We start from the raw sequence: 25,342 nt of genomic DNA on the forward strand, positions 1-25,342 counted from the left end.
AATGCAGAGAAAGGCATTACAGGTTATGGTAGAGTACCTACAGGATGAATGTATGAAGAATAAGATATCTTGTCCCGCTGATCTAATGACAATTAATAAAAGAGCAGTTTCGCCTGAAACTGGAATGACTGCTTTTTCTCTTGATTTAGCTTTGTTGCTTAATAGACGAACAAATGTAGAATCGCCTAGTTTGCAATTACCCATGAGGGAGGTGCCTCCCATGTTTGTCCCGAAAGTAGAGATTGCTGCCGATGGAGGAGCTCCAGCACGAACGATAGACGCTCTTTATATCGCACAGTTTGTACATGTTACTTTTTCTAGGCAAGTGGTAAATACTATAAAGCAGACGATCCCTGACATTAGGAAAAATACGGCATTCTACAAGGAAATTGAATCTGTTTTGAAATCATCTGTTTTTACATTGAGTGACATTGATTTACTGTTTCCCGTGATTCTTCCTGTAGACATATGGAAACAGGTTAGAAATATAAATGACGCGCCGATGTTAGGCGAACCATTGGAGAATTTGATTAAAATTGATAGTGAGAGAAAGGCTGGAGAGAAGCCACTGCAAGTAATGTTGGCCTTACCATCGCGAATAGTAGAGTAATTGAAAACTTTAGTGCCCGAAAAAAGAATAGTTTGGGATAAATTGACTGCTTGTTTACAGGGCAAAGAGGAAGGAGCGACAGATTATTTTAATCGGTTTGAAGAAGTATTTGCAGATTTTAGTGATCAAGATCTAAGTACTGAACCCGGGAAGAGATTGTTTGTTGATAGGTTTGTGCGAGGGTTGTTACCGAAAATCCGAAGTTTAATAATGACATCTAAAAGTACATGGCAAGCACAGAGTCTTGCCCATTTCTTTTGACGAAAAATTGTGGCGAATATGTGTTGGGATTACATTTGTTAGAGAAATTGAATGCAGCCATTTATTGTTCTCCTGATGGAGTGTATTTGACAATTTCGCCACAAAAGACTCCTGTATCACAATTTGTATCTAAGCCACTACCGACTGAATTGAGTAAAGTACCGGCTTGTATATGGGCAGTGAATGACAATGATGTTGGTTGTTTGAAAGTAGAGACAGTAAAAAATGTTCCGCAATATAACATTTCGGCCAAGGGAGAAAAAGCATTGAAATGCATTGTATCAGATTTAATTTAAAGAAACATAATGGAAGGAACTTCTGGTAGTATTTGCAATTCTTCCGGTTTACAAGAAAGGAGGTAATTATACACCTTACCGTGTTATAATTGATCTATGCGGAGTGAATAGAGTGGTTGATCCACAATTTCCATTAGTTCCGGAGGTGACCACAATTTTGACTATGATTCCAGCCTCTGCATCATATTTTAGTGTAATTGATTTGAAAAATGTATTGCTTTTACACTAGGAGGACGTTCATTTACATTCACATGAATTCCACAGGGCTACACTGAGAGTCCAAGTATTTACAGAAGACCATTGAAGGAACAACTAGATGTGCTTGAACTGTCAGCAGGTTGCGTATTACTACAATACATAGATGATTTGTTAATAGCAGCAGACACAGAAGAAATTTGTAAAGAAAGTACAGTTGCATTATTGACACATTTAGCAGCGCATGGACACAATGCTTTGTTAAAATAATTCTAGTATTGTTGAAAGGAAGTGGCCTACTAGGGCTACCTTTTCAATGATCGTGAAACGGCTAGTGGCATTGACAAGGAAGGATGTTACCTTACCTTTGCCATGGAACACAGAATGTCAAGAAGCATCTGACCTGCTCAAAGCTGCATTGTGTTCAGCTCCAGTTTTGGGCATGCCAAATTATGACAAGAAATGTAAGTTATTTGTGCATGAAAACAATGGATGTGCTTTGGCTGTTTTGACTCAGGAACACGGGGGGAGAAATAGACCATGCAGCTACTCTTCCACGTTGGATCCTGTTGCATGTGCTTTGCTGCGTTGTTTGTGAGCAGTAGCTGCAGCTGCTGCATCAGTAAAACAAACAGAAGGAATGGTTTTAGGTCACGCTATAACCGTAATGCTACCTCATTCAGTAGACGTTCTTTTAAATAGAACTCAGACACAACATCTTACATCAGCCAGATTAACAAGGTATGAAATTGTTCTATTCGCACTGCATATCCAAATCAAGAGATGTTGCGCTTTAACCCTTTAAGTTCCATGGGTATTTCCCCCCAGTGCCAAGGCCTTTTTTGGTGATTTCGGGAGAATCTCCCCTTTCCAAGGACGCTATTTCCGAAAAAATCCCTGGTGGCTAGGGCCCCCAAACACCCACCCCCCTTCTCATCATGTTTGTTTTGTTTGTATTTAGTTTTTTTTGCCCCCTTCCCTTCCCTGGGGACAGATGATCAGCCATCTACCCCCAGGGTTGTGCACATATGTGCCCCCATGCTTTGGGGGCCAAGGGGAGGGCTGCTTACTGCTTACTGCTTGAAATGCAGCCGGCGATCGAGGCGGAGAAAGAAGGGCACTCACCTTCTTTCTTCAACGCAGCAGCCGAAACTGGCTGCTGCAGTGATTTTACTTCCAGTTTCACGGCGACGTGCTTTACCCACGCCGACGTTAAACTGAAGGTAATCCAGCCCCATGGCAGTGAGGGGGGACTTCCCCCCCCCACAGCCTGGGGGTTGGATTACAGTTTTGAGCGATCAAGGTGCCATAAAGGACGGGCTATTTCGTCCTTGGCACTGCACATGCAATTCCAAGCACGAGATACCTTGTCATTGGCACTAAAGAGGTTAAATCGGCCGAGTTAATGCCTCCTCCGAATGAGAAAGGGGGTGGAAAACAATTCCCCCATGATTGCTTAATGGTTACTGAACAAGAGACAAAAGGAAGAATTGACCTAACTGACACCCCACAGAAAGAGCCAGATAGAGAACTGTTTTGTGACGGTTCTTGTTTTAAATTATCAGATGGCACATCAACTGGTGCCTATGCCATCACCACACTGAAAACTATTATAGAAAGCAAACAAATTCCATATAACTCAGCACAAGCTGCAGAAATAATAGCGTTAACAAGAGCATTCAAAATTTCTGCAAACCTCAATGTAAACATATATACTGACAGTCAGTAAGCATTTGGGATGGTATACAATTTTGGTTGATTATGGGCTGAAATAGGTTTCCTGACATCACACGGAACCAAAATCCAACATGGCACTTTGATAGTGAGACTGTTGTCAGCACTTGCGCTTCCCAAGCGATTAGCGATAATGAAATGTGAATCACATAAAAGAGTAACATGTACTGTAGGAAAGGAAAACGCATTTGCAGACAAAATTGCGAAACAAACTGCCATTGATTTACACACAAAAATGTATGTCGAAAGAATAGAAGAAGTACCCTGCATGATAGAAAACTGAATTGCAACAGTTAAGGAGATCCAAGCAGAAGCTACTGTAGATGAAATAAAAAATTGGTCTGAAGGTCAGACAGATTTAGATTCTGAGGGTTGTTGGGTGGACAAGCAAAATAACAGATGGATGTTGCCAAATGCCTATGTGATGGCCATGGTCACTATGGCCCACAGTCCGACACACATATGTGCTAGAACAATGATTCAACACCTGGATTCTTTATGGCAAAATCCACACATTAGAAAAACTGTCTATGCCATTTGAAGTCATCCATTTTGATTTCATAGAAATGGAGAGTTGCCAAAACTAGTATGTCCTCGTGGTGGACTGCGAATTCAGCAAATGGGTAGAGGCCTATCCCCTGAAAGATTGCACAGCTATGCCCACAGCTAAAGCCATGCTAAAAGAATATTTCCCCCGATTCAGGCTACCCCGTGTCATATGGTCGTACAATGGCCCACACTTTATTGCGGCTGTGATATTGCAAATTTGCGCAGGTCTCCAAATTGATAAACAATTCCATTCGGCCAGACACCTGATGAGTGCCGTTTTGGTAGAATGCCAAAACGGTAGCTTGAAAAATAAGCTGAGTAAAATCTGCACAGGAAGCAATTTCAAATGCCCCAATGCACTACCCCTACCTTTACTTTGCATGCAAACACCTGTACAGGCACGGACTGGTCCCTCCCCATATGAAATTGTCATGAGGGACCAGCAAATGTCTGGAACGTGCCTCGACCAAAACCATTGAGGGATATTGAATACCCATTACTTATTGATTACTGCCAACAGTTGACTCAAAACTTGCGTTTGATTCATCAGCAGGTGCAGGAGGCTCTTCCTGTCAAATATACAGGACATTGTCTGCAGCCTGGAGACTGGACTCTGAATAAACATTTTGAAAGAAAATCTTCGCTATCACCACGCTGGACGGACCCTTCCAGGTGCTACTGGCCACGCAGACTGCATGCCGCAAGCACTGGATCCACGCAACACACACAAAAAGAGTTCCATTTTCTTTGTCACACGAGAAAGAGATTGATGATCCTGACATCGAAAGAAAGACAGCTGCACTTGATCACAAAGATATCATCGCCAAATCTCTGTCAGAAGTACTTCCTAAGCCTGAGAAAGTGCCTAGGGGGATTGCAACGAAGATCGAAAGGCCAAAGTTGCTGCAATTTTGTCCGACTGCTGCCTCATCATCATCACACAGTGCATCACAAATTGGCACTGATCCTGCATCTGGAAATGAGAGTGCATTGTTCATCGATCATACTGTACCTGGAGCTGCAAGGTACAATCTACGTTCAAAAAATCGGAAGTGATCAGCTCTTGTTTCGCCTTTGTTCCTAGCTCACGGATGAAGCTGGGAACGGAGGCCTACGGAAAAGGAGCGTATGAGCTGTATCAAGTTGAAAGCTCTGACACGCGGTTTCCCGGTGCTACCATTGAAAGTGAAGGACCTTTGCAACCTAGCACGGACAAGCGGGGGCAAATGGTACAGACACTATACAATTGATACTTGCTGCTGCCTTTTTGGAGCTCTCTGCAAATTAACATCAGCTTGCTATCATCTATAAGCAGGCTAGCCTGGACTGGCCTGAACGTTTGTTGCTAACGCGTGTTGCTGTGGAGAAATTTCCCTGACGGACACTGAAAATTTTTTCCTGAGATAAACATTACAGACAATGCCTATATTCACTTCTGCTCCCTCCTGGACCGATGCTGTTGATGATATAGAGATAAAGAATAAGCCTACTCCAAGAAAGACTTGGTTCGGAAAGAATAATATGTAATGATTATGAAACCGCTTTGCATTTTGATCACACTGATCCCAATATTTTGGTATCTAGAAACTGTGCATCCCTTAAACTCTCTCTTGACTGCTACCAATGCTCCTACCATGAGCAGCTCAGTACATGTGCTCTCTTATACTCTCCCTTCACAAGAAGTGAAACATAGAAAAGGGTATGATAATAATATATTACTACTGATTATGAATATGACCCATGCTATCTTGAATAGGTCCAATTGTTGGGTCTGTTCCCATTTACCCCAGCACGGGGAAAAAGGAATGGGTTGGTATGTACATCCTTTGCCACTTAATACTGCATGTTATGCATCATTAAGAGCGCTATTTTTTTGGAAAATGGAATGATAGTGTCACTGTTCAGTTTGATGGAACAAACATAAATGAATTTGAAAGATTGTTATTGGAACTGTTGGGTTGTTCCGTATTTACAAGCAGAAGCAAAATAAAACGGGTAACAACAAGTCCAGTAGATAGGCTCTCTAGGCCTTACCCATCACTAATGACCTTTAAAATGGCTCCAGTAGGAAATAACAATGCTGTGCCTCCCTCCTATACTATTAATCATAGTCCACGTTCTGTCCCATTTTGCCAGCAGAAAAAAGGTTCCTACTCAGTGGGAACATTCACTAGATGCATGGATATTGCACTACTTGAACAAGAAGAAAAAACATTATATTTAGGAGGTTCTGTCTATTTTATATGTGGAGATCAGTCCTATCCATGGTAACCTAGAACTTGGGAAGGGACCTGTTATTAGGAATAATGTTAGCTGGTGTATTACTTTCCAAAACTTCTGAAATAGCAAAATTATCTATATCTCAGCCACGACAAGATGATACCGCAGGACCGATTGTTGAGGATATAGCGAAATCATTTATACCATTTTGAGGACAAGCAATAAACTCATGGATTATAAGAAAACTGTCCAGGGTGTTAGGAAAAAACGATAAATTGGACAACAGATATACTCTATAATATGACATTGGAACAAAATGCAATCAGATTAATTGCACTTCAAAATAGAATGGCGCTTGATATAATTTTGGCTGATCATGGAGGAGTATGCAAATTGGTGGGTCAGTGTGCTGTGTATTCGTGAGTGACTCCTCCCCCACGATATTTGAAGCAATTAAGAAATTGCATATCCTAAGTTCTGAAATTCATGTTCCCATAAGTGGTCGGAATCTGAATATAAGTTCATGGTTTTGGGAACTGCTACGAACATGGGGATGGAAACTAATTGCAATTTTGGTTATTATATTTAGAATACTCATATTCTGCTGTTGTTGCATACAATGCCTGCCAGTCCTCTGCTCCCAAATTACAAATGAGTATGTACATGCAATTAGTACGAAACCTCCTTGCATGTTAATTGAAGGTGCACAACACGAAAATGAAATAATTAAAGAATTTATGGCAATTAATATTTCTGATGACGATTATAGCGACATGGGTAGTTCGGAATTGGACACGTGGTCCGATGAAGACGCGATGTATGGATGATGCTATTGGCTTAAGGCTAAAAGGAGGGTTTGTTAGACTAGAAAAGCAACCCTATAGTTGAATGATATGCATAATATGACCAGAAGCCAATCGCATCATGTGACAAACATTGCAATCCTAGAATCGTTAATGTAACCAAAGGGCGACCATTTTGCGAAAGGACGGCCATTTGCTTTTTTCTTTTCTGTCAAACGCTTTGCAAATGTATTCCATGTTTTAGACTCATACACCATGCAAGGCCATGGCTTGAACGCTGCAATACTAACACAGACATGTCAAACTGTGCAGAAATACATTGTTTTTCTCTCTCACTAAGTCTTTGAAGTCGAGCAGAATCTGCATCTAATCAGTAGTCCAGGTGCCGGTTTGTCTTGCAAGCGCTGTTGTAAAAGGCAATTAAACATGAATTATATTCTCCTAGCGGTGCTCCTTCGGGGAGAGTGATATTTTCTGCTTCAGAACTATCTGACCCTTAGCTCATGAGCCGAAACACAAAGATAACGTAGTAAGGGATGTTTCCCTGCTAAGAACACGATATCCTTGCCGAGCCAGAGCTCCATCCAGAAAGCTGTCTCTGCTACCTTTGCTAAAATAACTATGTTTATGCTGAATGAAAACTTGTCATATGGTGTCATAATTGTCATAATTGTCAATCACTGAACCCTAGCCTGTATGACATGTATGAGGGTGGGTGGAATTGCTTTAGAAAATGATATGTCTACTGTGTAACTATTGCTGCTTGAGTGCTGTTCGCGCTCTTTTGCATCTCACAGTGTTTGGGAACACACGTCGTGAGGCAGTAAGACCCAGTCGGCTGACTGAGAATATTTTGAAATAAACCAGACTTGTTTGGAAAATGAACCCCGCGTTTGACATGTCTTTTTAGTATATGGTTATTTGGTTATTGTGCCTTAGTTTCCATATGCAGTCTTTATGGCCTAGCAAGCTCTCACGTTCCCTTGCCGTGATGGAGCCAAACTATTCCAGAGCTTCGGAACGAAGCTTTGGGTCTCCACTTCCAGTGCGGTTAAAGCCAGAATCCTGCACTGGAGGAATAGACCCAGGCTTGCTTCCAGTGGCTGGAAGCAAGCCTGGGACCGCCTTTGAGATTCTGTCCCTGCGGCGCAAACTTTCCTGTCTGGGTTCTGGCACTGGCCTTCTGCTGCACATTGTACTGTAGCTGGTGGATCCGGCGTTGTGGATCGTCGCGCCTAGTTACCCTGTCACACCCCTCACCTTTTGGAAGATCGCGATTCCCGCACGTGCCTGGACCAGCGGCCGGTGCGCCTGCTGTGGACCCTGCAAGCCAGGGCTGGAGGAGGAGCCTGCACTGTTGCATTGTGCTGTTTCCTCTGTGGCTCACATGAGACCCAGCGGCCTGCAGGTGCAGTCAGCATATGATCCAACTACCTGGGCTTCCTGTGGAGTCCTGCCTCCCCGAGCCACCATCCATGACCATCCATTACCTGCAGCAGGAACATGACCCGTACTCCCCGAGCAGGAGGAGCTTGATATCCAGAGTGTTTGGACTGCCAGTGAGCACCAAGGTGGAACGCCGTATTGGGCTATTTGTACCACTATATTTTTGGTTTCTCAGGGAGTGAAACACACTACCCTGATATTAGGTTAATCAAATGCATTATGAAATAGTCAACGGTTCTTCAATGCATCTGTCAATGTACCAGCTCACTAAGTTTTTGTCATTTACATTCAGCTTCCTTTTCCACGTAATCAGCACAGACAACCCGTCTCCACCTGCTCAAGTCTCTTAATTTCATGCTTTGGATGACAGGGCTTAATTTGGTTAACATGGACGATTGCTATGTCATCATTTCACCCTCTCTCTTTAATATTTTATATACCACAGGGGATATTTTATCTACAATCTCAAATGGTCCTTGCCATGCTGTGAGCAATTTTGAATGTTTATGCTTGTTTTTACCAAAATGGAAATGGTATACCTGATCACCTATCTTATATTCTCTCACAGATGTATTTTTCATCATATTATGATGTTGCGCTCTCAGCAGCCCTTTCCAAATTCCGCTGTGCAAACACAAATGCATGTTGTAAATGCTTCCTCAATTCTTTCACATACTCGTGGACTGTAGATGCACTCACAAGTGTTTGCTCATGCGTCTTGTACAATAAATGTTGGGGCAGTACCATTTTTCTTCCTGTCAATACCTCATGAGGACTGATAACTGTTGCTTTAGCAGAAGTCGACCTAATGACCATTAACATTAAAGGTAACCATAGATCCCAACTGGAACCTGCCTCTGCAACAAACTTATTTAATATCTCCACAACAGATCTATTGCAACGTTCAACATTCCCCGAAGAGGATGGCCAATATGCAATATGCAATTTCCTTTTTACCCCCAATATCTGCAACACCATTAAGGTGCTTGTGAAATGACTTCCTCTGTCTGACTCTATTCTTTGTGGTAACATAAATCTTGAAAATATGTTTTTTACCAGCAATGTAGCTGCCGTTTGTGCACTACAATCTGGCACAGGAATGCATTCCACCCATTTCGACATTAAACATACCACTGTCAATAAATATCGGTTTCCTCTACCTGATCTCTTTACAGGCCCTACATAGTCAATTTGTAAATCCAACCATGGAAAGGTTAAACCTCTTTTAATTAATGGAGCTTCAAGCATTGGTGAAGCAGGTTTAAATTGTGCACATACCAGACTCCCCGTGGTATATAATTCCACATCTTGGGACATGTGCGGCCAGTAAGCATAATCTTTCAGTCTCTGTGTCCTGCAGTTATCGCATCATGTGCATGGTGTAACATTAGCCCTCTGAATGAAAGAAGTGCCACCCACTGTATCAGCCCTGTTATGGATTCCCTGATCATCAGACCATCTCATAGTTAAATTCATTTTATGTTCTTTAATAACTCTCTCAACTCTTCTCTTCCTGTACAATCATTTTCAGTTAAGGGATTTTGTTCGCAGTCTATCAAATGAATATAATAAACCCCCAATACTGGGTCTTCTTTTTGTGCCTTAATCAGATCCTGATCTGGTGTATCATAACTCCATTGCACTACAGGTTGTTCAACATCTTTTGGAGCTTTGGAGCGTGTAACTGCATCTACTTGTATTTCACCAATTAGGTGTTCAATGGGAAACAATTCTCCCATAACAGTCCCAATCTTGGCTCATTGATCTGCTCTATCGTTTCCCTCCTTATCCTCTCCTGGTGTTTTCAAATGTCCACACATTTTTCTCCAGTATATTGTTAAACCATTCCCTGACAATAATTTTGTCTATAGCTTGAATCATTTCCCCATGTTTAATGGGATTTTTGTTATATGTGAGCATGCCCCTTGCTTTCTAGCCATGCAAATATTCTACAAAGCTATTTTATGCATAATCAATATCAGTCAACAGGACAATTTCACTGAATTTGTTAACAACTGCAGTAGTAATTGCTTTATAAACGGCCGCTAACTCTGCTATCTGGCTACTCCTGCCTCCAATTCTCATTCCTATACTAGGAATGCCCTCACATCTCAACCAGACATTTCCTATTCCTGACACTAGCTGTTTATTGCTTTCATTTTCAAGGTGAAAAGCACACCCGTCGACATACACAATTGGCAATTCCATGCATGTATTTTCATCAAAAGCTTTGTGTGGTGATTGTTCAAACTCCTGCAAACTGGATTCCACATCTACCTCATCTGAGACACACTCAGCTGCACAGTCATGTAGATCAGCTAACCTTTGAGCAATTGTTTTTTTTATTCTGGCCATTTGTCACTTCTACAGGGAAACCCTGCAATACCAATGTCCATGAAGTAATCTTGGACTGTGCCAGATTGCCTGATCTAATCCTTTTAGTCTGTAAAAACTGCAGTGGTTGATGATTTGTCTCAATGATCACCTTTTCCCCTTGAATAATGGGACGACAAGGTTGAAAAGCCCATACAGTGGTCAGGGGGGCCTTTTCACATAAACTGAATTTAGTTTCAACCTGAGAAAATGCCTTACTTAAATAGGCAATAGTTTTATGGTTCAAATCATGTTTTTGAGATAACACTGCTGACATACACTGCTCCGTGAATCCTATTTCTACAAAGAAATCTTTATTCTTTATGGAATAGGCCAAGCATGGTGACTTTATGAGACATTCCTTCAATTTAGCAACTGCCTACGACTGCTCGTTTTCCCATATCCAGGGTGTATTCAGCTTCAATAGTTTAGTCAATGGTTGAGTGATTTCAGCACAATTTTTAGTACATTTCCTGTTATATCCTGTCATTCCTAATAGACTTTTAAAACCTTTCATGTTTTTAGGATTTTTAAATTTCTGTATAGCCTCCACCTTTTTCTCTTGTGGATTTAACCCATGTTCAGTTACTTCATGGCCTAAGAAATTCACTCTCTTTTTGCACCATTGGGCCTTCTGCAAGGATAGTTTTTGCTCCCACTTTCTGTAATTGGTCAAGTACATGTCTAATTTCATAAAAATGACTGTTTAGGCTTCCATTTTTTATAAGTACATCATCTACATAAACTATAGTCCCCTTTCTACCACATCTGGCATAGCTTTTCTCGGAAATATGCCAAATTCGCTCCCACTATTGACATACCCAAATGGTGTTCTGGACCAAGCGTACTGCGTTTTATCAAATGAAAATGCAAACAAATTCTGAATATCTTCTGCCAATGGCACACACCAGTACCCAGATGTAAGATCTAACGTGGTAAACCCCTTTGACCCAATCACCTGAGCAAGGCGTTGATCAATGAATGGCAGCAGCCATCTAGACAATAGCACTCTTATTTAGTTCCCTCAGGTCTGCACACAGACGCCATTGACCATTTGGCTTTAATACACCCAAAATGGGAGTGTTGGAGGTACCATGAATTGGCCTGATAATTCCCCTAGACTCCAAGGGGCTGCTGATACATGGAACAAACGTGCGCCTAAAATCCCAGCGCAAGCAGGCGCAAGGTGGCGCAAGCGTGAGAAAGCAAGCGCGCTCGCACGCGTGCTATTCAAGGAAGGCGCTGCGCATGTATACCACTGGTTGTGCGCGAAATATGTGCTTGGTGCACGCTGGTGCACACGTTATCAAACGGTGTGCGCTATGCGCACAGCGAAAGAGCACATAGCGCGGCGCACACAACAAAAGTGGGCAGAACAGTGGGCGTAACACGCAGAATGGGGAATAACACATGAAAAAGAAGGCATAACTGGGGAAGTACTGCAGGGAACTACACGGAATGCCCACACGCACGCGAACAAACCATATTCTTGTATTCGAATAGAACACCCACAAAAAGGCAGGCCGTTGTCCAAGACTTTTACAGGGTGGCACATTTCCCCAAAGTGCTTGGTGCCATAGATTGCACCCGTGTGGCCCTACATCCACCTAGGGCCACTGTGCACAACTACCGAAACCGCAAGCACCTGCATTCCATCAACGTGCAGGTGGTATGTGATGCTAAGGGAATCATCACCTCTGTCTATGCAAACTACCCTGGCTCCACCCATGACAGTTTCATATACAGAATGTCCGCCCTGAGCCGGGCCCTGGAAGCTGGGCAGCATGGCGACACATGGCTCCTAGGTGAGTACAAATGCCTGTGCACATGCATGCATGTCACACACACACACAAATACACAAAACCCAATAATCACAACCATCATCCCCTCTCCAGGGGCAGTGCCTACCCTCTGAGCAACCACATGATGACGCCAATCCGGAACCCCACCACACCACCCCAGGAACGATACAACGCTGCCCATATTGCAACCAGGGCCATAGTGAAGCGCACATTCGGAGTGCTCAAGTCACGCTTCCGCTCCCTTGACTGCTTTGGCGGGTAGCTACTCTATGCACCCCCAGTAGTGTGCAGGATCATTGTGGCAGCATGTGTCCTGCACAATTTTGCAACACGGCAGGGCGTACCGGTGGACACGGTGGTGCCCCCACATCCCCAACCACAGGCACAGGCGCTGCCCATGGGAGGGGACAGGGAACGTGGTGAGGAAGCCCGGACCCAGCTTTTGGCCACCTATTTCACCTAAACTCCCACCCCTGCGGAGTGCACACAGGCCTGGCACATACCAGGTGACAATCGATGATGACAAATAGACAGTTAACCTTACCACCCTGAGAATGTTGCCATGGAAGTGCCACATTGTGTGCATCCCTAGCTACTTAAACATAAGCAATCTTGTGTGACCAAAACGCACACATGCAAGGTGTGAATCACACAGACCTGCAAAACATGGTCATGCCTATCACTGGTATGTCACCCAAACCCTCCCAAACCACAACATGATATGGCAAGCAATAGCTATACACCAACACAGTACCAATAAGGTACACATTGACATGTGAAAAATGTAAAGTGGCATCACACAATGATGTCTGACATGGAATCAGATGAAATGACTAACCAACAACCTCACACCCAAAAGAAGTCATACCCAAATGCATTCCAACAGTTGTAGTTGTAACATATCAATGAATGACTGTCTACATGCACATTGTGCATTGCAAAATCAACACTGCAGCTTATGTGTGCCGAGCCCACCTCCTGCAACACACTGCTCAGCGCACAGCATAGTGAACAGCCATTGTGTGTGACGCACACCCTGAGCATCACATCTAAGCGACAAACTACATCAAAAAGCAAATTATGCATGTACAGGATCCACAATTGTTCATAGATCATGTGCTGCCGGGACACAGTGGGCACCTGAAGGCAAACAGAGTGTACATCTGGACATGGAAGGGTGGTTGTACATGTAGTGGATCATAGTGCAAGTGTGTGGGTCAATAGGGACATGCACTCAATATATGCATGTGCAATCAAGTGACCATCAGTTTCCCCTACACATCACATGTGAACATTCCCCATGTGTACACCACAGCATGTCAAGCCATAACTATTCCCTCACACCTGAAAGGTAAACACAACACATGAACAGGCATTGATCAGCAGAATACATCATGTACATAGGATACTGAAATTAAAATGTCAGGGTGTGTATCACAATGTAGGGCAAGGCAACTGTCAACAACAAAACACCCCCCTCACAAATCATCATGACCCACTGAACAACTGCACCTGGGTTATGTAGCCTTCATCCTTGATTTTCACCTGGCGACAGGATCACCCTTCCCCTTTGTCACCATCTCCCACCTTGTGTGCAAAAAGCATCCAGCACCCTCATAGACCACCTTGACTTGCAAAAACACCACATCAAAGAGAACTCAAAGCAGGCCAACACAGAATCCAAGCAAAAAGCCTGCAGGCAGAAAAAACAAACCAGAATAGCCTCCAGTAGGTGACTTGAAGTAGCAGTACATCACATAGCCCAAGTACTACCACAATGATGTAACAACCAAGGTAGCACAGTAAAACAATGTCACCACAGGATGTGTACCATGCGTGGTACATAACACAGAATGATGCACCACAAACTGATGTGTACTGTCACAGCTCCCATGTACAGGCGCAGGAGTGGCACGAACCAACCACCCCCATTGTGGTCTGGGTGCCTGCAAGGTCAAACTCACACAGGCCTTTGAGACCCTGGTGGGCAAGGAGGGTCAGGGATATGCAGTTGGGACAGGCATTCCTATACTGGATAACCGGAATGCAGGGCAGGAGAGGGGAGTACCATTGACACGGGAAAGTAGGAAATGCACAAAACTGTACTACTTACATTAGCACATACACAAGTACACCAAACTTGATCATCATGCACATAGCAACAAATTACTCAAATGGAATACAAAGAGGAACTTATCTCTGGGGTGAGTGCTGGCCTCCTGTCTGCACACTCTCAGGTCCGGTAACAGGAGCAGTTCAATGCTGCAAAGAGAGTCACAGTTACTAATCTGTGCGTGCCCATAACACACAGACACACCACCATATATGCCCCAAACTAACAAACTACTCTACAAACAAACAATCTGGTGTGGATGCTTCGTACCAATATGTAACATTACCCCTGTGATGGTTCATACACAGTCAATGCAGTAAGTCAGGAGCCGGTGGGTGTGTGGCAAATGGAAGACCAATGTGTCACGATTTACACAACATGCAATGTTCCCTGGGTAAGCATCCAGACGCATATAGCAAGGTATGACTTCAGAACAAGTAGTGTTCCACCATGACCGAAATAAAGTAGGTAGTGCATGTGTCAAATTCGACATGGAAATGAAATGCACTGCACATGAGTCTGTCCCTTGCTGTCTGTCCCTGTGAGCTGCTTCTTTCCATGTCTCGCAACGCTACATGGCTAATACAAGTGCCTCAGTGGACCATGGTGGACCGTAGGGTATGTGCCACTGCCCCTGCAGGTGCCCCAGACAACTTTCACATCAACTAGCCATTAGTCCGCCAACACATCCCAGCTGTATTGTGCGCTTCAACACCAATATTTGTCCAAGCTCACCGTCAGTGCTGCTAATAAGCATGCATGTGCAACTGGCCAAGTGGAAGGTTTGCTGTGTTGTGGCCCCCCTGTGCTGCTCAACTTGCCTGGAGTCCCTTGAAACACGTCAGCTGTTTTCAGATGTATGAGTGCAAACCCTGTGCCTCTGTTTGCGCACACATGCGCATGTCGGCACCACCAAACGTGTCCAGCTTGCAGATGTCCAATGGCCCATGTCTGCTGGCAAAGGTGGTCTGGAGTCTCATCCAACTGCAGAAAGGGCATGACACACATGATTAATGCTTTAAATTCATCTGTGTGTGTCTCTTCAGGTATTTCATGACTGGACCATGTCAGAGACGTACATCAGAAATCACACCATCAGTCCGTCTTTCACAGGCAAAGTGTGGGACACACTATCTATGGCATGAATTGCAATAAGCACATGTACAGTAAAGATAAGAAACATACTACACAATGTATAACAATTAATGTACACATAAATCATGAAACCCCCCCCATCTAGCAAAAGAAGAACAGTGGTCAATAACACCCCTATTATCCCCACTAGGGGTGTTAACACAAATTCGACAGCAGCAGACATGCCACAGATATGACAGTCCAAAGCAATTGTGTAATAGGCTGTTACACCGAACCATCCTTGCGAGCCCATGGATAAGGGAAGCAGGAGTGGCATATGTGAGTCTAGGACCCCAAGCTGCAAACACATACACAAGACAAGCTTGAAGGGCCCAGCTGGAACAGACAGTGGATGCTTTCGAAAGCCACAAAGCACCACACCGTCACATGAAAGCACAAGAGGCAAGCAATTTTAAACTATATTAACTAATTACACTAACTATGAAAAACATACATTACCTAATTAAACTAACTATCAAATAGAAACTTAACTAACTAAACTAAAAGAAAAATCAAAAATGGCCACATACGACCTGGGGGGGAGAGGTACCAAGGAGGGGGGAGGTACAGGGTGCTGCTCAACACCCACATGCAATGATGTTCAGGGAAAAAAAAACTCCATGGGCTCAACGCCTGCACAGCCCGACCTATGAGGGAGATAGATTGTCATCTGAGTCTGGCTCTTCCTGGAAAGGAGGACGTGGCACAGGAGCCTGACCATGCCTAGCCGCAGCTTGCCACTCGTCGGCAGCAAGTCTGCTGGACGGGGGGAGCCTAGTTCTGTGCGGCGATCACACATAGGTCTGCATGCAGGACCTCACTTGATACGCGTGCTTCCTCTTGCAAGGTAACATGTGTAACACAGAGTTCCTCCTGCAAGGCCTGGCTGGACAACTGTTGCACCTCCCAGCAAGCACGTAGCTCAGTCGAGATGGTACGCTTAAGCTGTGCAAACCTCTCCTCTGCCCGCTCCCTCTGGGACATCATAAGGACACCCAGAGTGGATCTGAGGGAAGCATACTCCTCCCTCAGGGCCTCCATGTGTGCCTCTGCATGAGCAGCAATTACTCGACGCAAAGACACCATCTCAGCCTGGCGTGCCCCGACTGAGGCCACCATGCCCAGTCTGAGCGAGCGGGCCATGGACCGTGGCACCTGCTGCTGGAGAAGCACCTGCCTAGCGGGGGGAGCACGGATTGGGCCACACGCTCCATGCTCACAGCGATTTTCTCCATTGCTGCCCCCTGGCGTTCAGAATTGGCAGTCATGTCTTTCTCCCACTCAGTATACAGCGGTTGTGCACGACAACCGCATTGCTGTGCTTGATCCCTGCGGGACCCAAGGACTGGGTGTCCTTGTTGTGTTGGTACAGCCCGCGGCTGCACAACTACATGCCCCCGTCGACGTGATGGCCCAGGCAAATCAGTTACTGGTGTGGAGGGTGACCCTGCATCCCGATCCACCACAGGCGGAGGTTCCAAGACTGTTTGACCCATCAGTGCAGGTGTCACGGACAGAGGAGTGCCCACATCAGAATCACTCACCCCTGACATATGGACCTGATGCTCATCCAACTCGACATGGACGTCAGAGTAGTCATCAGGGCTCGACTCATTGCCAGCCAGAGACAATATGAACTGTAGCACATGTGGGTTTTCTTGGCCTACCACCCCACGACCCCCACTTGTGCCGGGTTGCTGTAGTGATGACAACCCTGTGCCTGGCATGACATCACCATTCTCTGGCTCAATTGCATCATCATCTGAAAAGTAGAGAGAAAAACATGGTCACTACACATGTTAGAAGCACACAACACACACACACACAGACATCACACAGACAACAAACACATCAAGCAGACATGTCACACACAAAAGAGAACCTGCCATGCATGCTGGGTCAACTTGACACTGCTTATGTGATTAGGCATGTACAATGGTGTCATTTTGCACAGAAGTGGGTGGATGCAGTGCAGCAATTTTGTACGTTACTCACTGTCTACATGTACAAGTACTTCATGATGTGTATCTGAAAATGTGAAGGCAGTGCAAGGTCAACTTCAGCCAACACGTGCAATGTGCATTCAATGGCTAGCATGGCTACAAGCAAACCATCCCTCCCCCCAGGTGCAAATGCAGGGATGCCTAGCATGGTATCAAAAGGCTGCGCATAGACCTGTGTATTGACAGACAGTGTAGACTAGCATCAACTGCATCATGTGAGTCAAGTGACAACACAGCAAATGATGATGGGACAGTAAGCAGGACACATGATGAAACCTCCGGAATACACCCACGTGTGAAGAAGACACTACACCAGTTGGACAGAGTCATTGGCCATTAAACAGGCTGAGGCCTGTGACCCACACAGACTGTCACACCCTAAACATGTGTGCGACGCAAGACTGAGCCACAGTGGAAATGGGAAGGCTGATGAAATGCCATGCAATATAGGTCACCCTGGACTCCTACTGCAATGATCATCCAGTCAAGGATACATAGGGGCATGAGTGGAATACACATGGAGCATGAATGGGCACTCATGTCCCTGCGGGGCATCCGACATCTGCACAGTCCAAGTGAGACACCCTTCATCAAGTACAAAGGATGTACCACACAGCATATGTCTGGCAGATTGGCTGCTGGAAGTTAGCATGTATACAGGACGCATGAACAGGGATGTACTCAATGGCAAAAATGAAGCATACCAGTGTTAAGGTGAAATTGGGGTGCAGAGGGGGGGTGGAGGGGCAAGGGAGCATGCCTACATGGAGTACCCGCATGCAGGCAGAGGACACATGCACGTCAGTCATGCTATGACATTGTGCCTGGGCTGAGAGGAAGGTCACCCCACACCACATGCAGAAGGGCCAGTGAGCTGGAACATGGACTGGAGGGGCAGCCTGGTGACCAGCATGTGAGTAGGGTGCAATAGTGGTGATGCGGACAGTCCCCGTCCGCTCCACATGTCCACCATCCAGCAGAGCAGACATGCATCAGGGAAGCATTGCATTACCTGCACATCAGAACCATGTACACGTGACATGTAGTGACAGTCATGCACAACACATCACACAAGTAAAACACACATGTCCACAACAAACACGCAGCAACACTCACTGGACTGGGCATCAAAGTCCGGCATCTCTCCCACTCCTTCAACCAATTCAGATGATATGAACTCTGCAACGAGTGACTCATGCGGAGTGAGGTCTTCCTCCTCAGGTGCAGGCCCACTGCAAGTCACCAGAGTCAAGTTGTAATTTGAGGCATGCTTAGCCTTAGCGCTGTGTTTGAGGTCATTCCAATGCTTTTTGCATTCTTGCGCCGTGCGCACATCATGGCCGAATGCACTCACATGTTCCGCAACTTGCTTCCAGTGGGTATCACGGTGGGCAGCTGTAGTTTGGCAATTAGGACCCACTAGCATGTCACGGCTGTGGCCCAGCACATAGTCCACAAGGTGGTCCAGTTCCTGGTTGCAGAAAGGCTTCTTCCTCGACGTGCTGGAGGTCGTGGCTGTGTGTGGTGTCCCAGTCTTTGCTGCAGGTGCAACCTTCCTCCTTTTGGATTGTGGCGCAGACCCTGGCTGGCAAATGCCGCCATGATCACCATGGCCAGTAGCACCTGTGGATTGAGCCAAGGGAGTGGCAGGTGGAGGGAAGACCAAAGGCCTGACTTGCATCAGTGGCAGCTGGGTGCCCTCTAATGGACCCTGCGCAGCAACATCCTCTGTGGCAGGGTCATTGGCCGCGACTGTCCTGGTTGGCAGACTCACAACCGAGGTGTTGTTGGCTGCATCTGCCCCTGCACTTGCCAACACCCGGCGGTTCGGGGCAGTAGATGACATTACTGCCCCAGGGACACGTGTCTTGGTCAGGGCAGCCCTGCGTGCACCTACGGTTTCCCTCCTGGCCTGTTCGAAATCTTGAAGGGCTCTTCAAGTGCCAACGCAGCCTGCGCTGGCAGACCCTGAGCCTGGGTGGTGGTGTCCACAGCTGCACCTGCAGCTACCACTACCCTTGAGCCCGTGGCAGTCGATGAAACAGACTTCCGGGTCACACGGGCGCCAGTGCCAGATGCAGAAGCTGCATCTCCCGAAACCACAGGGGGTGGTGGCATGACTGCACACACACATGGCACAACATCGTGCTCAAGTGGTGCACCCCTGCCTCTTCCCCCTCTGCGGCCACCCTCGACACCCTGGAGTCCCCCTACTCCCTGGTCACCCTGGACATGTCCTTGACCATGCCTGCCATGAGGGGAACGCCCAGCTGAGGCGCCCCTCACCTTTGGTGGCCTCCCAACCATGGCACAGATGTAGTAGTGTTGGGAGGTGTTCACCACAATTGTCCTGGGCAATTGGGGTGAAGGGGGTGGGATGCAAGATGTTAACAGCCCCCCTGCACCTGCAAGGCTGTATGTGACCCCGGTGATGTAGTGACGGGTCACGCAATGCTCAGGCACCCCAAAACTGCAGTAAAACTGTGCACGCAACCCTGCAGCCTACGTGCATGGAATCAACCTCCCGCAGTACGCAGTGGCACCCAGTAACACGATAAACGCGTATGTGTGTGACACGCAGGCTACTATGACCTCAAAAACAGTGTGATACACAGGGGCACCCACAGTGGGAAAAATAGCGTGTGCGACTCACCATCTGACTAGCGTGATAATGAAAAACCAGCGTAGCCAATACCCCCGCCAAAAGAAGAGATATGTCCTTGATCCGCTGTGAAGTTGTGATGGCGCGCGAAACAACACGAAGTAGCAACACACGTCAGTCTCTACGAAAGGCACGTACAGCGAACTGCTGGCCCCGCTCACCTTTGACCCGTGCTGAGGGAAACACCCGCGCGCGTTGCGTCACTTACACGAGTAGGACCTTTCCTCGGATTACACGCATTCAAACGCAGACGTGCAGTTTTTTTTCATGTGCGCGCTGAACCACTATGCCCACGTTACAAGGGAAACGCCTGTGCGTGTCGCGTCACAGACACGCTTACGCGCTAAGGGCCTTTCCTCGAATTACACGCTGATGTGCAATTTTTTCACGTGCCAAATCACTCTGTATCAAGCTGGCCACGCGAATACACACGGAAGACCACGCATCTGCCCAAAAAGCCATTTTCCTGCCCCCAAGAGCCCCGAGCACTCTCGCACCAGCCATCTGCTGCTGCCTACCTGCTGCCCACGTGCCCTGCTATTTGGTGCCTGCACGTCAGCCATCTGCAGGGGTCCAGTTGCTTTGTCCACCCATGCTGGAACAGAAGACTCCTGACTGGGATACCATCGCCCCACAGCCCAGACCCAGGACCCAGATGCCCACCCACGCCTGCCCCGGGGGATGCCGTGTCGGGGCAAACAACATCTGAGACCACTGCCGACCCCCAGTCAGAGAGGCAGAGGGCCACCAGCTTCAGTGAGAAGGAAGTTGGTGTCCTGGTGGAGCATGTCCTGGGGCATTATGATGCCCTCTTCGGAATATCATGCACCAACAAGGAAGGACGGTTGAGGATCGGGGAGGACACAGTGGTTGCCATCAACACGGAGGAGGTGGCAACCCGCGACATCAAGCACGTCAAGAAGCGCTGGGAGGACCTGAGGTCGTGGAGGGGGGCCGGGGCAGCATTAGTAACATCCAGATGAGGGTCCTGGAACATGTAGCCCCAGCGCTCCACGCCCAGATCCTTCAGAGGCAGACCCGTCTGGAGTTCAGCGGTAAGTGGCCAAGCATTGCTGTGTGAGACAGGGCATGCTGCAGTGTGCTGGTAGTCTGATACTTGCCTGTGTGTGTGACATAGGCCATGTATGGATGTGTGTGTGCAGGGACATCATGGTCATGCATGTGAGACCAGTAATGTGTGAACCACATGGATGGTGCATGTGTTCCAATGCAACATAGGGAGCTGTATGTGGAATGCACACATTGATGCATGCCAGTCTCTGTTCTTGGACATGGAGAGGGGGTGAGGGATGGGTGCTGCTGTCATGTACATGTATGGTGCACATGTGTGTGTGTCTGAGAAGTGTGTGTGTGTGACTTTGAAATACCATGGATGCATGACACATGTCTGTGATGATGTGTAGATTCACTCATGCAGTGCCGTCACCGTTGTATCCACTGTGTCTATCCACTGTGTCTGTGGTGTATAAGCCATGATCTATGACCCTCCGGTGATGTGTGTGCATGGGACCAGTGTGAGCCATGATGCATGTGAATTTGAAGGCAACATTTTTGTTAACAGAGGCCCTTGTACATGGATGCTGATGTTGACTGTAGGCATCGGGACTGTTTCTGCATGTGTGTTGCGTGCATTCACCCATGTGTTGTGGAGGGACAGGATGGAAGTGACATTTGACAGTGCCACTCATGTGTTATTGCTTCCTGTTTAGGGGAATATTGTGCTGTACCTTGATGCTTGTGTTCTATGTCTCCCTCTTCGCAGCGTGGCGCCAAGCGGTGGGGGTGCCTCCACTGGGCTGCGACGCAAGGCCCCGCCACCCTCCCAGGAATTTCCAGCATCTGGGAGCGAGGGGGCTGGTGCCGCATCTGCCACTACGGTTGTAGCGGAAGGGCCGGGTGGGCCCCCACAGGGGCTTGCAATGGTGGATGGCGGCGTGGAGACATCCAGGTTGGTGGTCTCCACAGAGGAGGAGGAGCCCGCTACTGAGCCGCACATGGGACCTGGTGGGGGTAGTACCACTGGTGCAATGCCAGGGTCAGGAGGCAGCACAGGTCACCACGGAGGGGCCTGTGCATGTCGCTGTCCTTGACCCTGTGACTGCACCACCATGCACCAGCAGGGATGCCCTGTCCCAGGCCCGTCCGCAGAGAGGGGGGAGTGCCACATCATCTGCCTCTCCACTACCTGCGGACGAGGGATCCCACGACTGTATGGGCTCCATCCTGGTTGGTGTCGCGTTGCGCACACGTGACATTCGTGATGACGTGCGTGCTTCCTGGGCGGAGCACACACACCATCACGAACAGCAGCATCGGGACATGGAACTGTTGGGAGGGGCCCTGGCCGGTGAGTTCCTACATGTGTCGCGCACTCTGGCGGACCTCTCCTCCGCTGTGGAGACTATGCGCCAGTCGTTCTCCCTACCGTCTTCCGGCCCAGATTCCACCAGGGCCCCCTGTGTACCTGGCCTGACCAACACAGCCAGCTTGGTGGAGATCCCATCCCTGCCACAGTCGGGAGTCGGCGGTCCAGCAGGGGTGGACACCCCAACAACTGGAGTCCAGCAGATGGAGGATGTGCAGGCATCGGACAGGGCACATGGACAGCAGCAACAGCAGCAGGCTCTAGGTGGGAGCAAGGATGGCTCAGGGCCATTGACATCAGAGGGGCAGGCATCGGCCAGAGGGCAGGAGAACCCTGGAATGGGAGTGTCTTCCGTATGGCTGCGGTTGGGCCAGCGCATAGTTGCAGAGCGGCGGCGGGCGGAAGAGGTGCGGCTCACCATGGTCAGGGTGGAGTTCTCCATGCGTCAGGCGTTGAGGCGGGCAGAGTGCCTCGAAGCAACTCGCAGGGAGTTGGAACAGGCCATGAGTGCATCACTGTGAGACCTCGGGGCCAGGGCAGAGGCCCGCCTCCGGGACATCGACATGGAGTTCGATGATGTCCTGGCCCTGGACATCACAGAGTGAGCCGCAGGACTTGCCCGCTGCCATTGTGTATAGTTAGATAGTGTTAGGTTTCCTTTGTTCTTCTTTTAATTTGGAGTTAATGGACATTGCTCCACTTCGTGTGTATATAGTTTTTTCTTCCTAGGACTTTTTTGTAGTTTTCCTTTTGTTTGTGGATCATGGAACATTTGGACTTACATTGTATATAGTTGCAGACTTGTAAATACTTTCTTTTTCTATATTCCCATGGATCAACGTTTTTTTAAAATTTGGATTATGTTTTTATTATGGATATTGGCAATGGACCACTTTTTTTACTCTACGTGATTTTTCTTTTTTTTAACTTCATTGGATTTGCAATTATTTTTTTCTACATCGGTCATTGTACATTGATTTTCAGTTTACTATTCCTCAAAGTCAGTTCTTTATGTTTTTAATTCTTTTTTTATTACTTCAGAATTGGTGTTGTGTTCTGTAATTGGTTTTGTGCATGTCTCATTGAACATTTCCTCAGTCACGTGTTGCCACTGTCTGGCTACGTTGTGTATTCCTGCATGGGCATGGTGGTTCATTTCATCTATCATGGCCTGTGTAATTTGGGAGTGGGTTCTGTGGATGATTGCATGCTTGGATTTGAGGACAAGGGGGATTAGGTTTGGCTTTAGGGACATGGGTCTGTTTTGTTAGTTTGGACATGAGTCTGGGCCTGAGGCTCACTGCTGGGGGCTGGGGGAGCTGGGGGGACATGAGTTGGGGTCTGCTGGCAGGTGCACCACACTGCTGGGGGTTGCGGGTGCTGGGGGACATGAGTCAGAGCCTGCTGGCAGGTGTCCCCCACTGCTGGGGGGTGGGGGTTCTGGGGGACATGAGTTGGGCCTGCTAGCAGGTGCCCCTCAATGCTGGGTGGATGGGGGTGCTGGGGGACATGAGTCGGGGCCTGCTGGCCGGTGCCCCTCACTGCTGGGGGGTGAAGGTGCTGGGGGACATGAGTCGGGGCCTACTGCAGGTGCCCCTCACTGCTGGGGGTGGGGGTGCTGGGGGACATGAGTCGGGGCCTGCTGGCAGGTGCCCCTCACTGCTGGGGAGTGGGAGTGCTGGGGGACATGAGTCAGGGCCTGCTGGCAGGTGCCCCTCACTGCTGGGGGGTGGGGGTGCTGGGGGACATGAGTCGGGGCCTGCTGGCACGTGCCCCTCAATGCTGGGTGGATGGGAGTGCTGGGGACATGAGTCGGGACCTGCTTGCAGGTGCCCCTCACTGCTGGGGGGTGGCGGTGCTGGGGGACATGAGTCGGGGCCTGCTGGCAGGTGCCCCTCACTGCTGGGGGGTGGGGGTGCTAGGGGACATGATTCAGGGCCTGCTGGCTGGTGCCCTTCACTGCTGGGGGGTGGGGGTGCTGGGGGACATGAGTCAGGGCCTGAGGCTCACTGCTGAGGGGTGGGTGTGCTGGGGGACATGAGTCCATGAGTCGGGGCCTGCTGGCAGGTGCCCCTCACTGCTGGGGGCTGGGGGTGCTGGGAGACATGAGTCAGGGCCTGCTGGCAGGTGCCCCTCACTGCTGGGGGGTGGGGGTGCTGGGGGACATGGGTCGGGGCTTGTTGGCAGGTGCCCCTCACTGCTGGGGGGTGGGGGTGCTGGGGGACATGGGTTGGTGATCACTAGTGGAAGGTGACATGTGGGCTGGCAGTGGGGCATGCCCATGGTGGATGGGCTGCATGCAGGACATGACCAGGGGTGCAGGGTAGTCCTCTGTTGTGTGGGTTGCCTGCTGGGGCCGCGTAGGGGGTAGAGGGCACACGCGGGAGGACCTACACTGCCAATTCACGTGTGGGACTCCCCGCGCACCCCACTGGATACACGTACCCCGCTCTGACTGTGAAATCGCGTGTGATACTTCCCGCGTGCCCTGGAAATACACGTACCCTGCTCGCACAGGGCCAATCACGTGTGAAACTTCCCGCGCACCGCCGTAATGCACGTACCCCGCTTGCACAGGGCCGATCACGTGTGAAACTTCCCACGCACCCCCGAAATGCACATACCCTGCTCGCACAGGGCCTATCACGTGTGAAACTTACCGCTCACCCCCGAAATGCACGTACCCCGCTCGCACAGGGCCAATTGCGTGTGAAACATCCCGCGCACCCCAGTAATACATGTACCCCACTCGCA

This window comes from Ambystoma mexicanum, chromosome 2p (genome assembly GCF_040938575.1).
Source record: "Ambystoma mexicanum isolate Mex_15411 chromosome 2p, UKY_AmexF1_1, whole genome shotgun sequence".
Lineage (NCBI taxonomy): Eukaryota > Metazoa > Chordata > Amphibia > Caudata > Ambystomatidae > Ambystoma > Ambystoma mexicanum.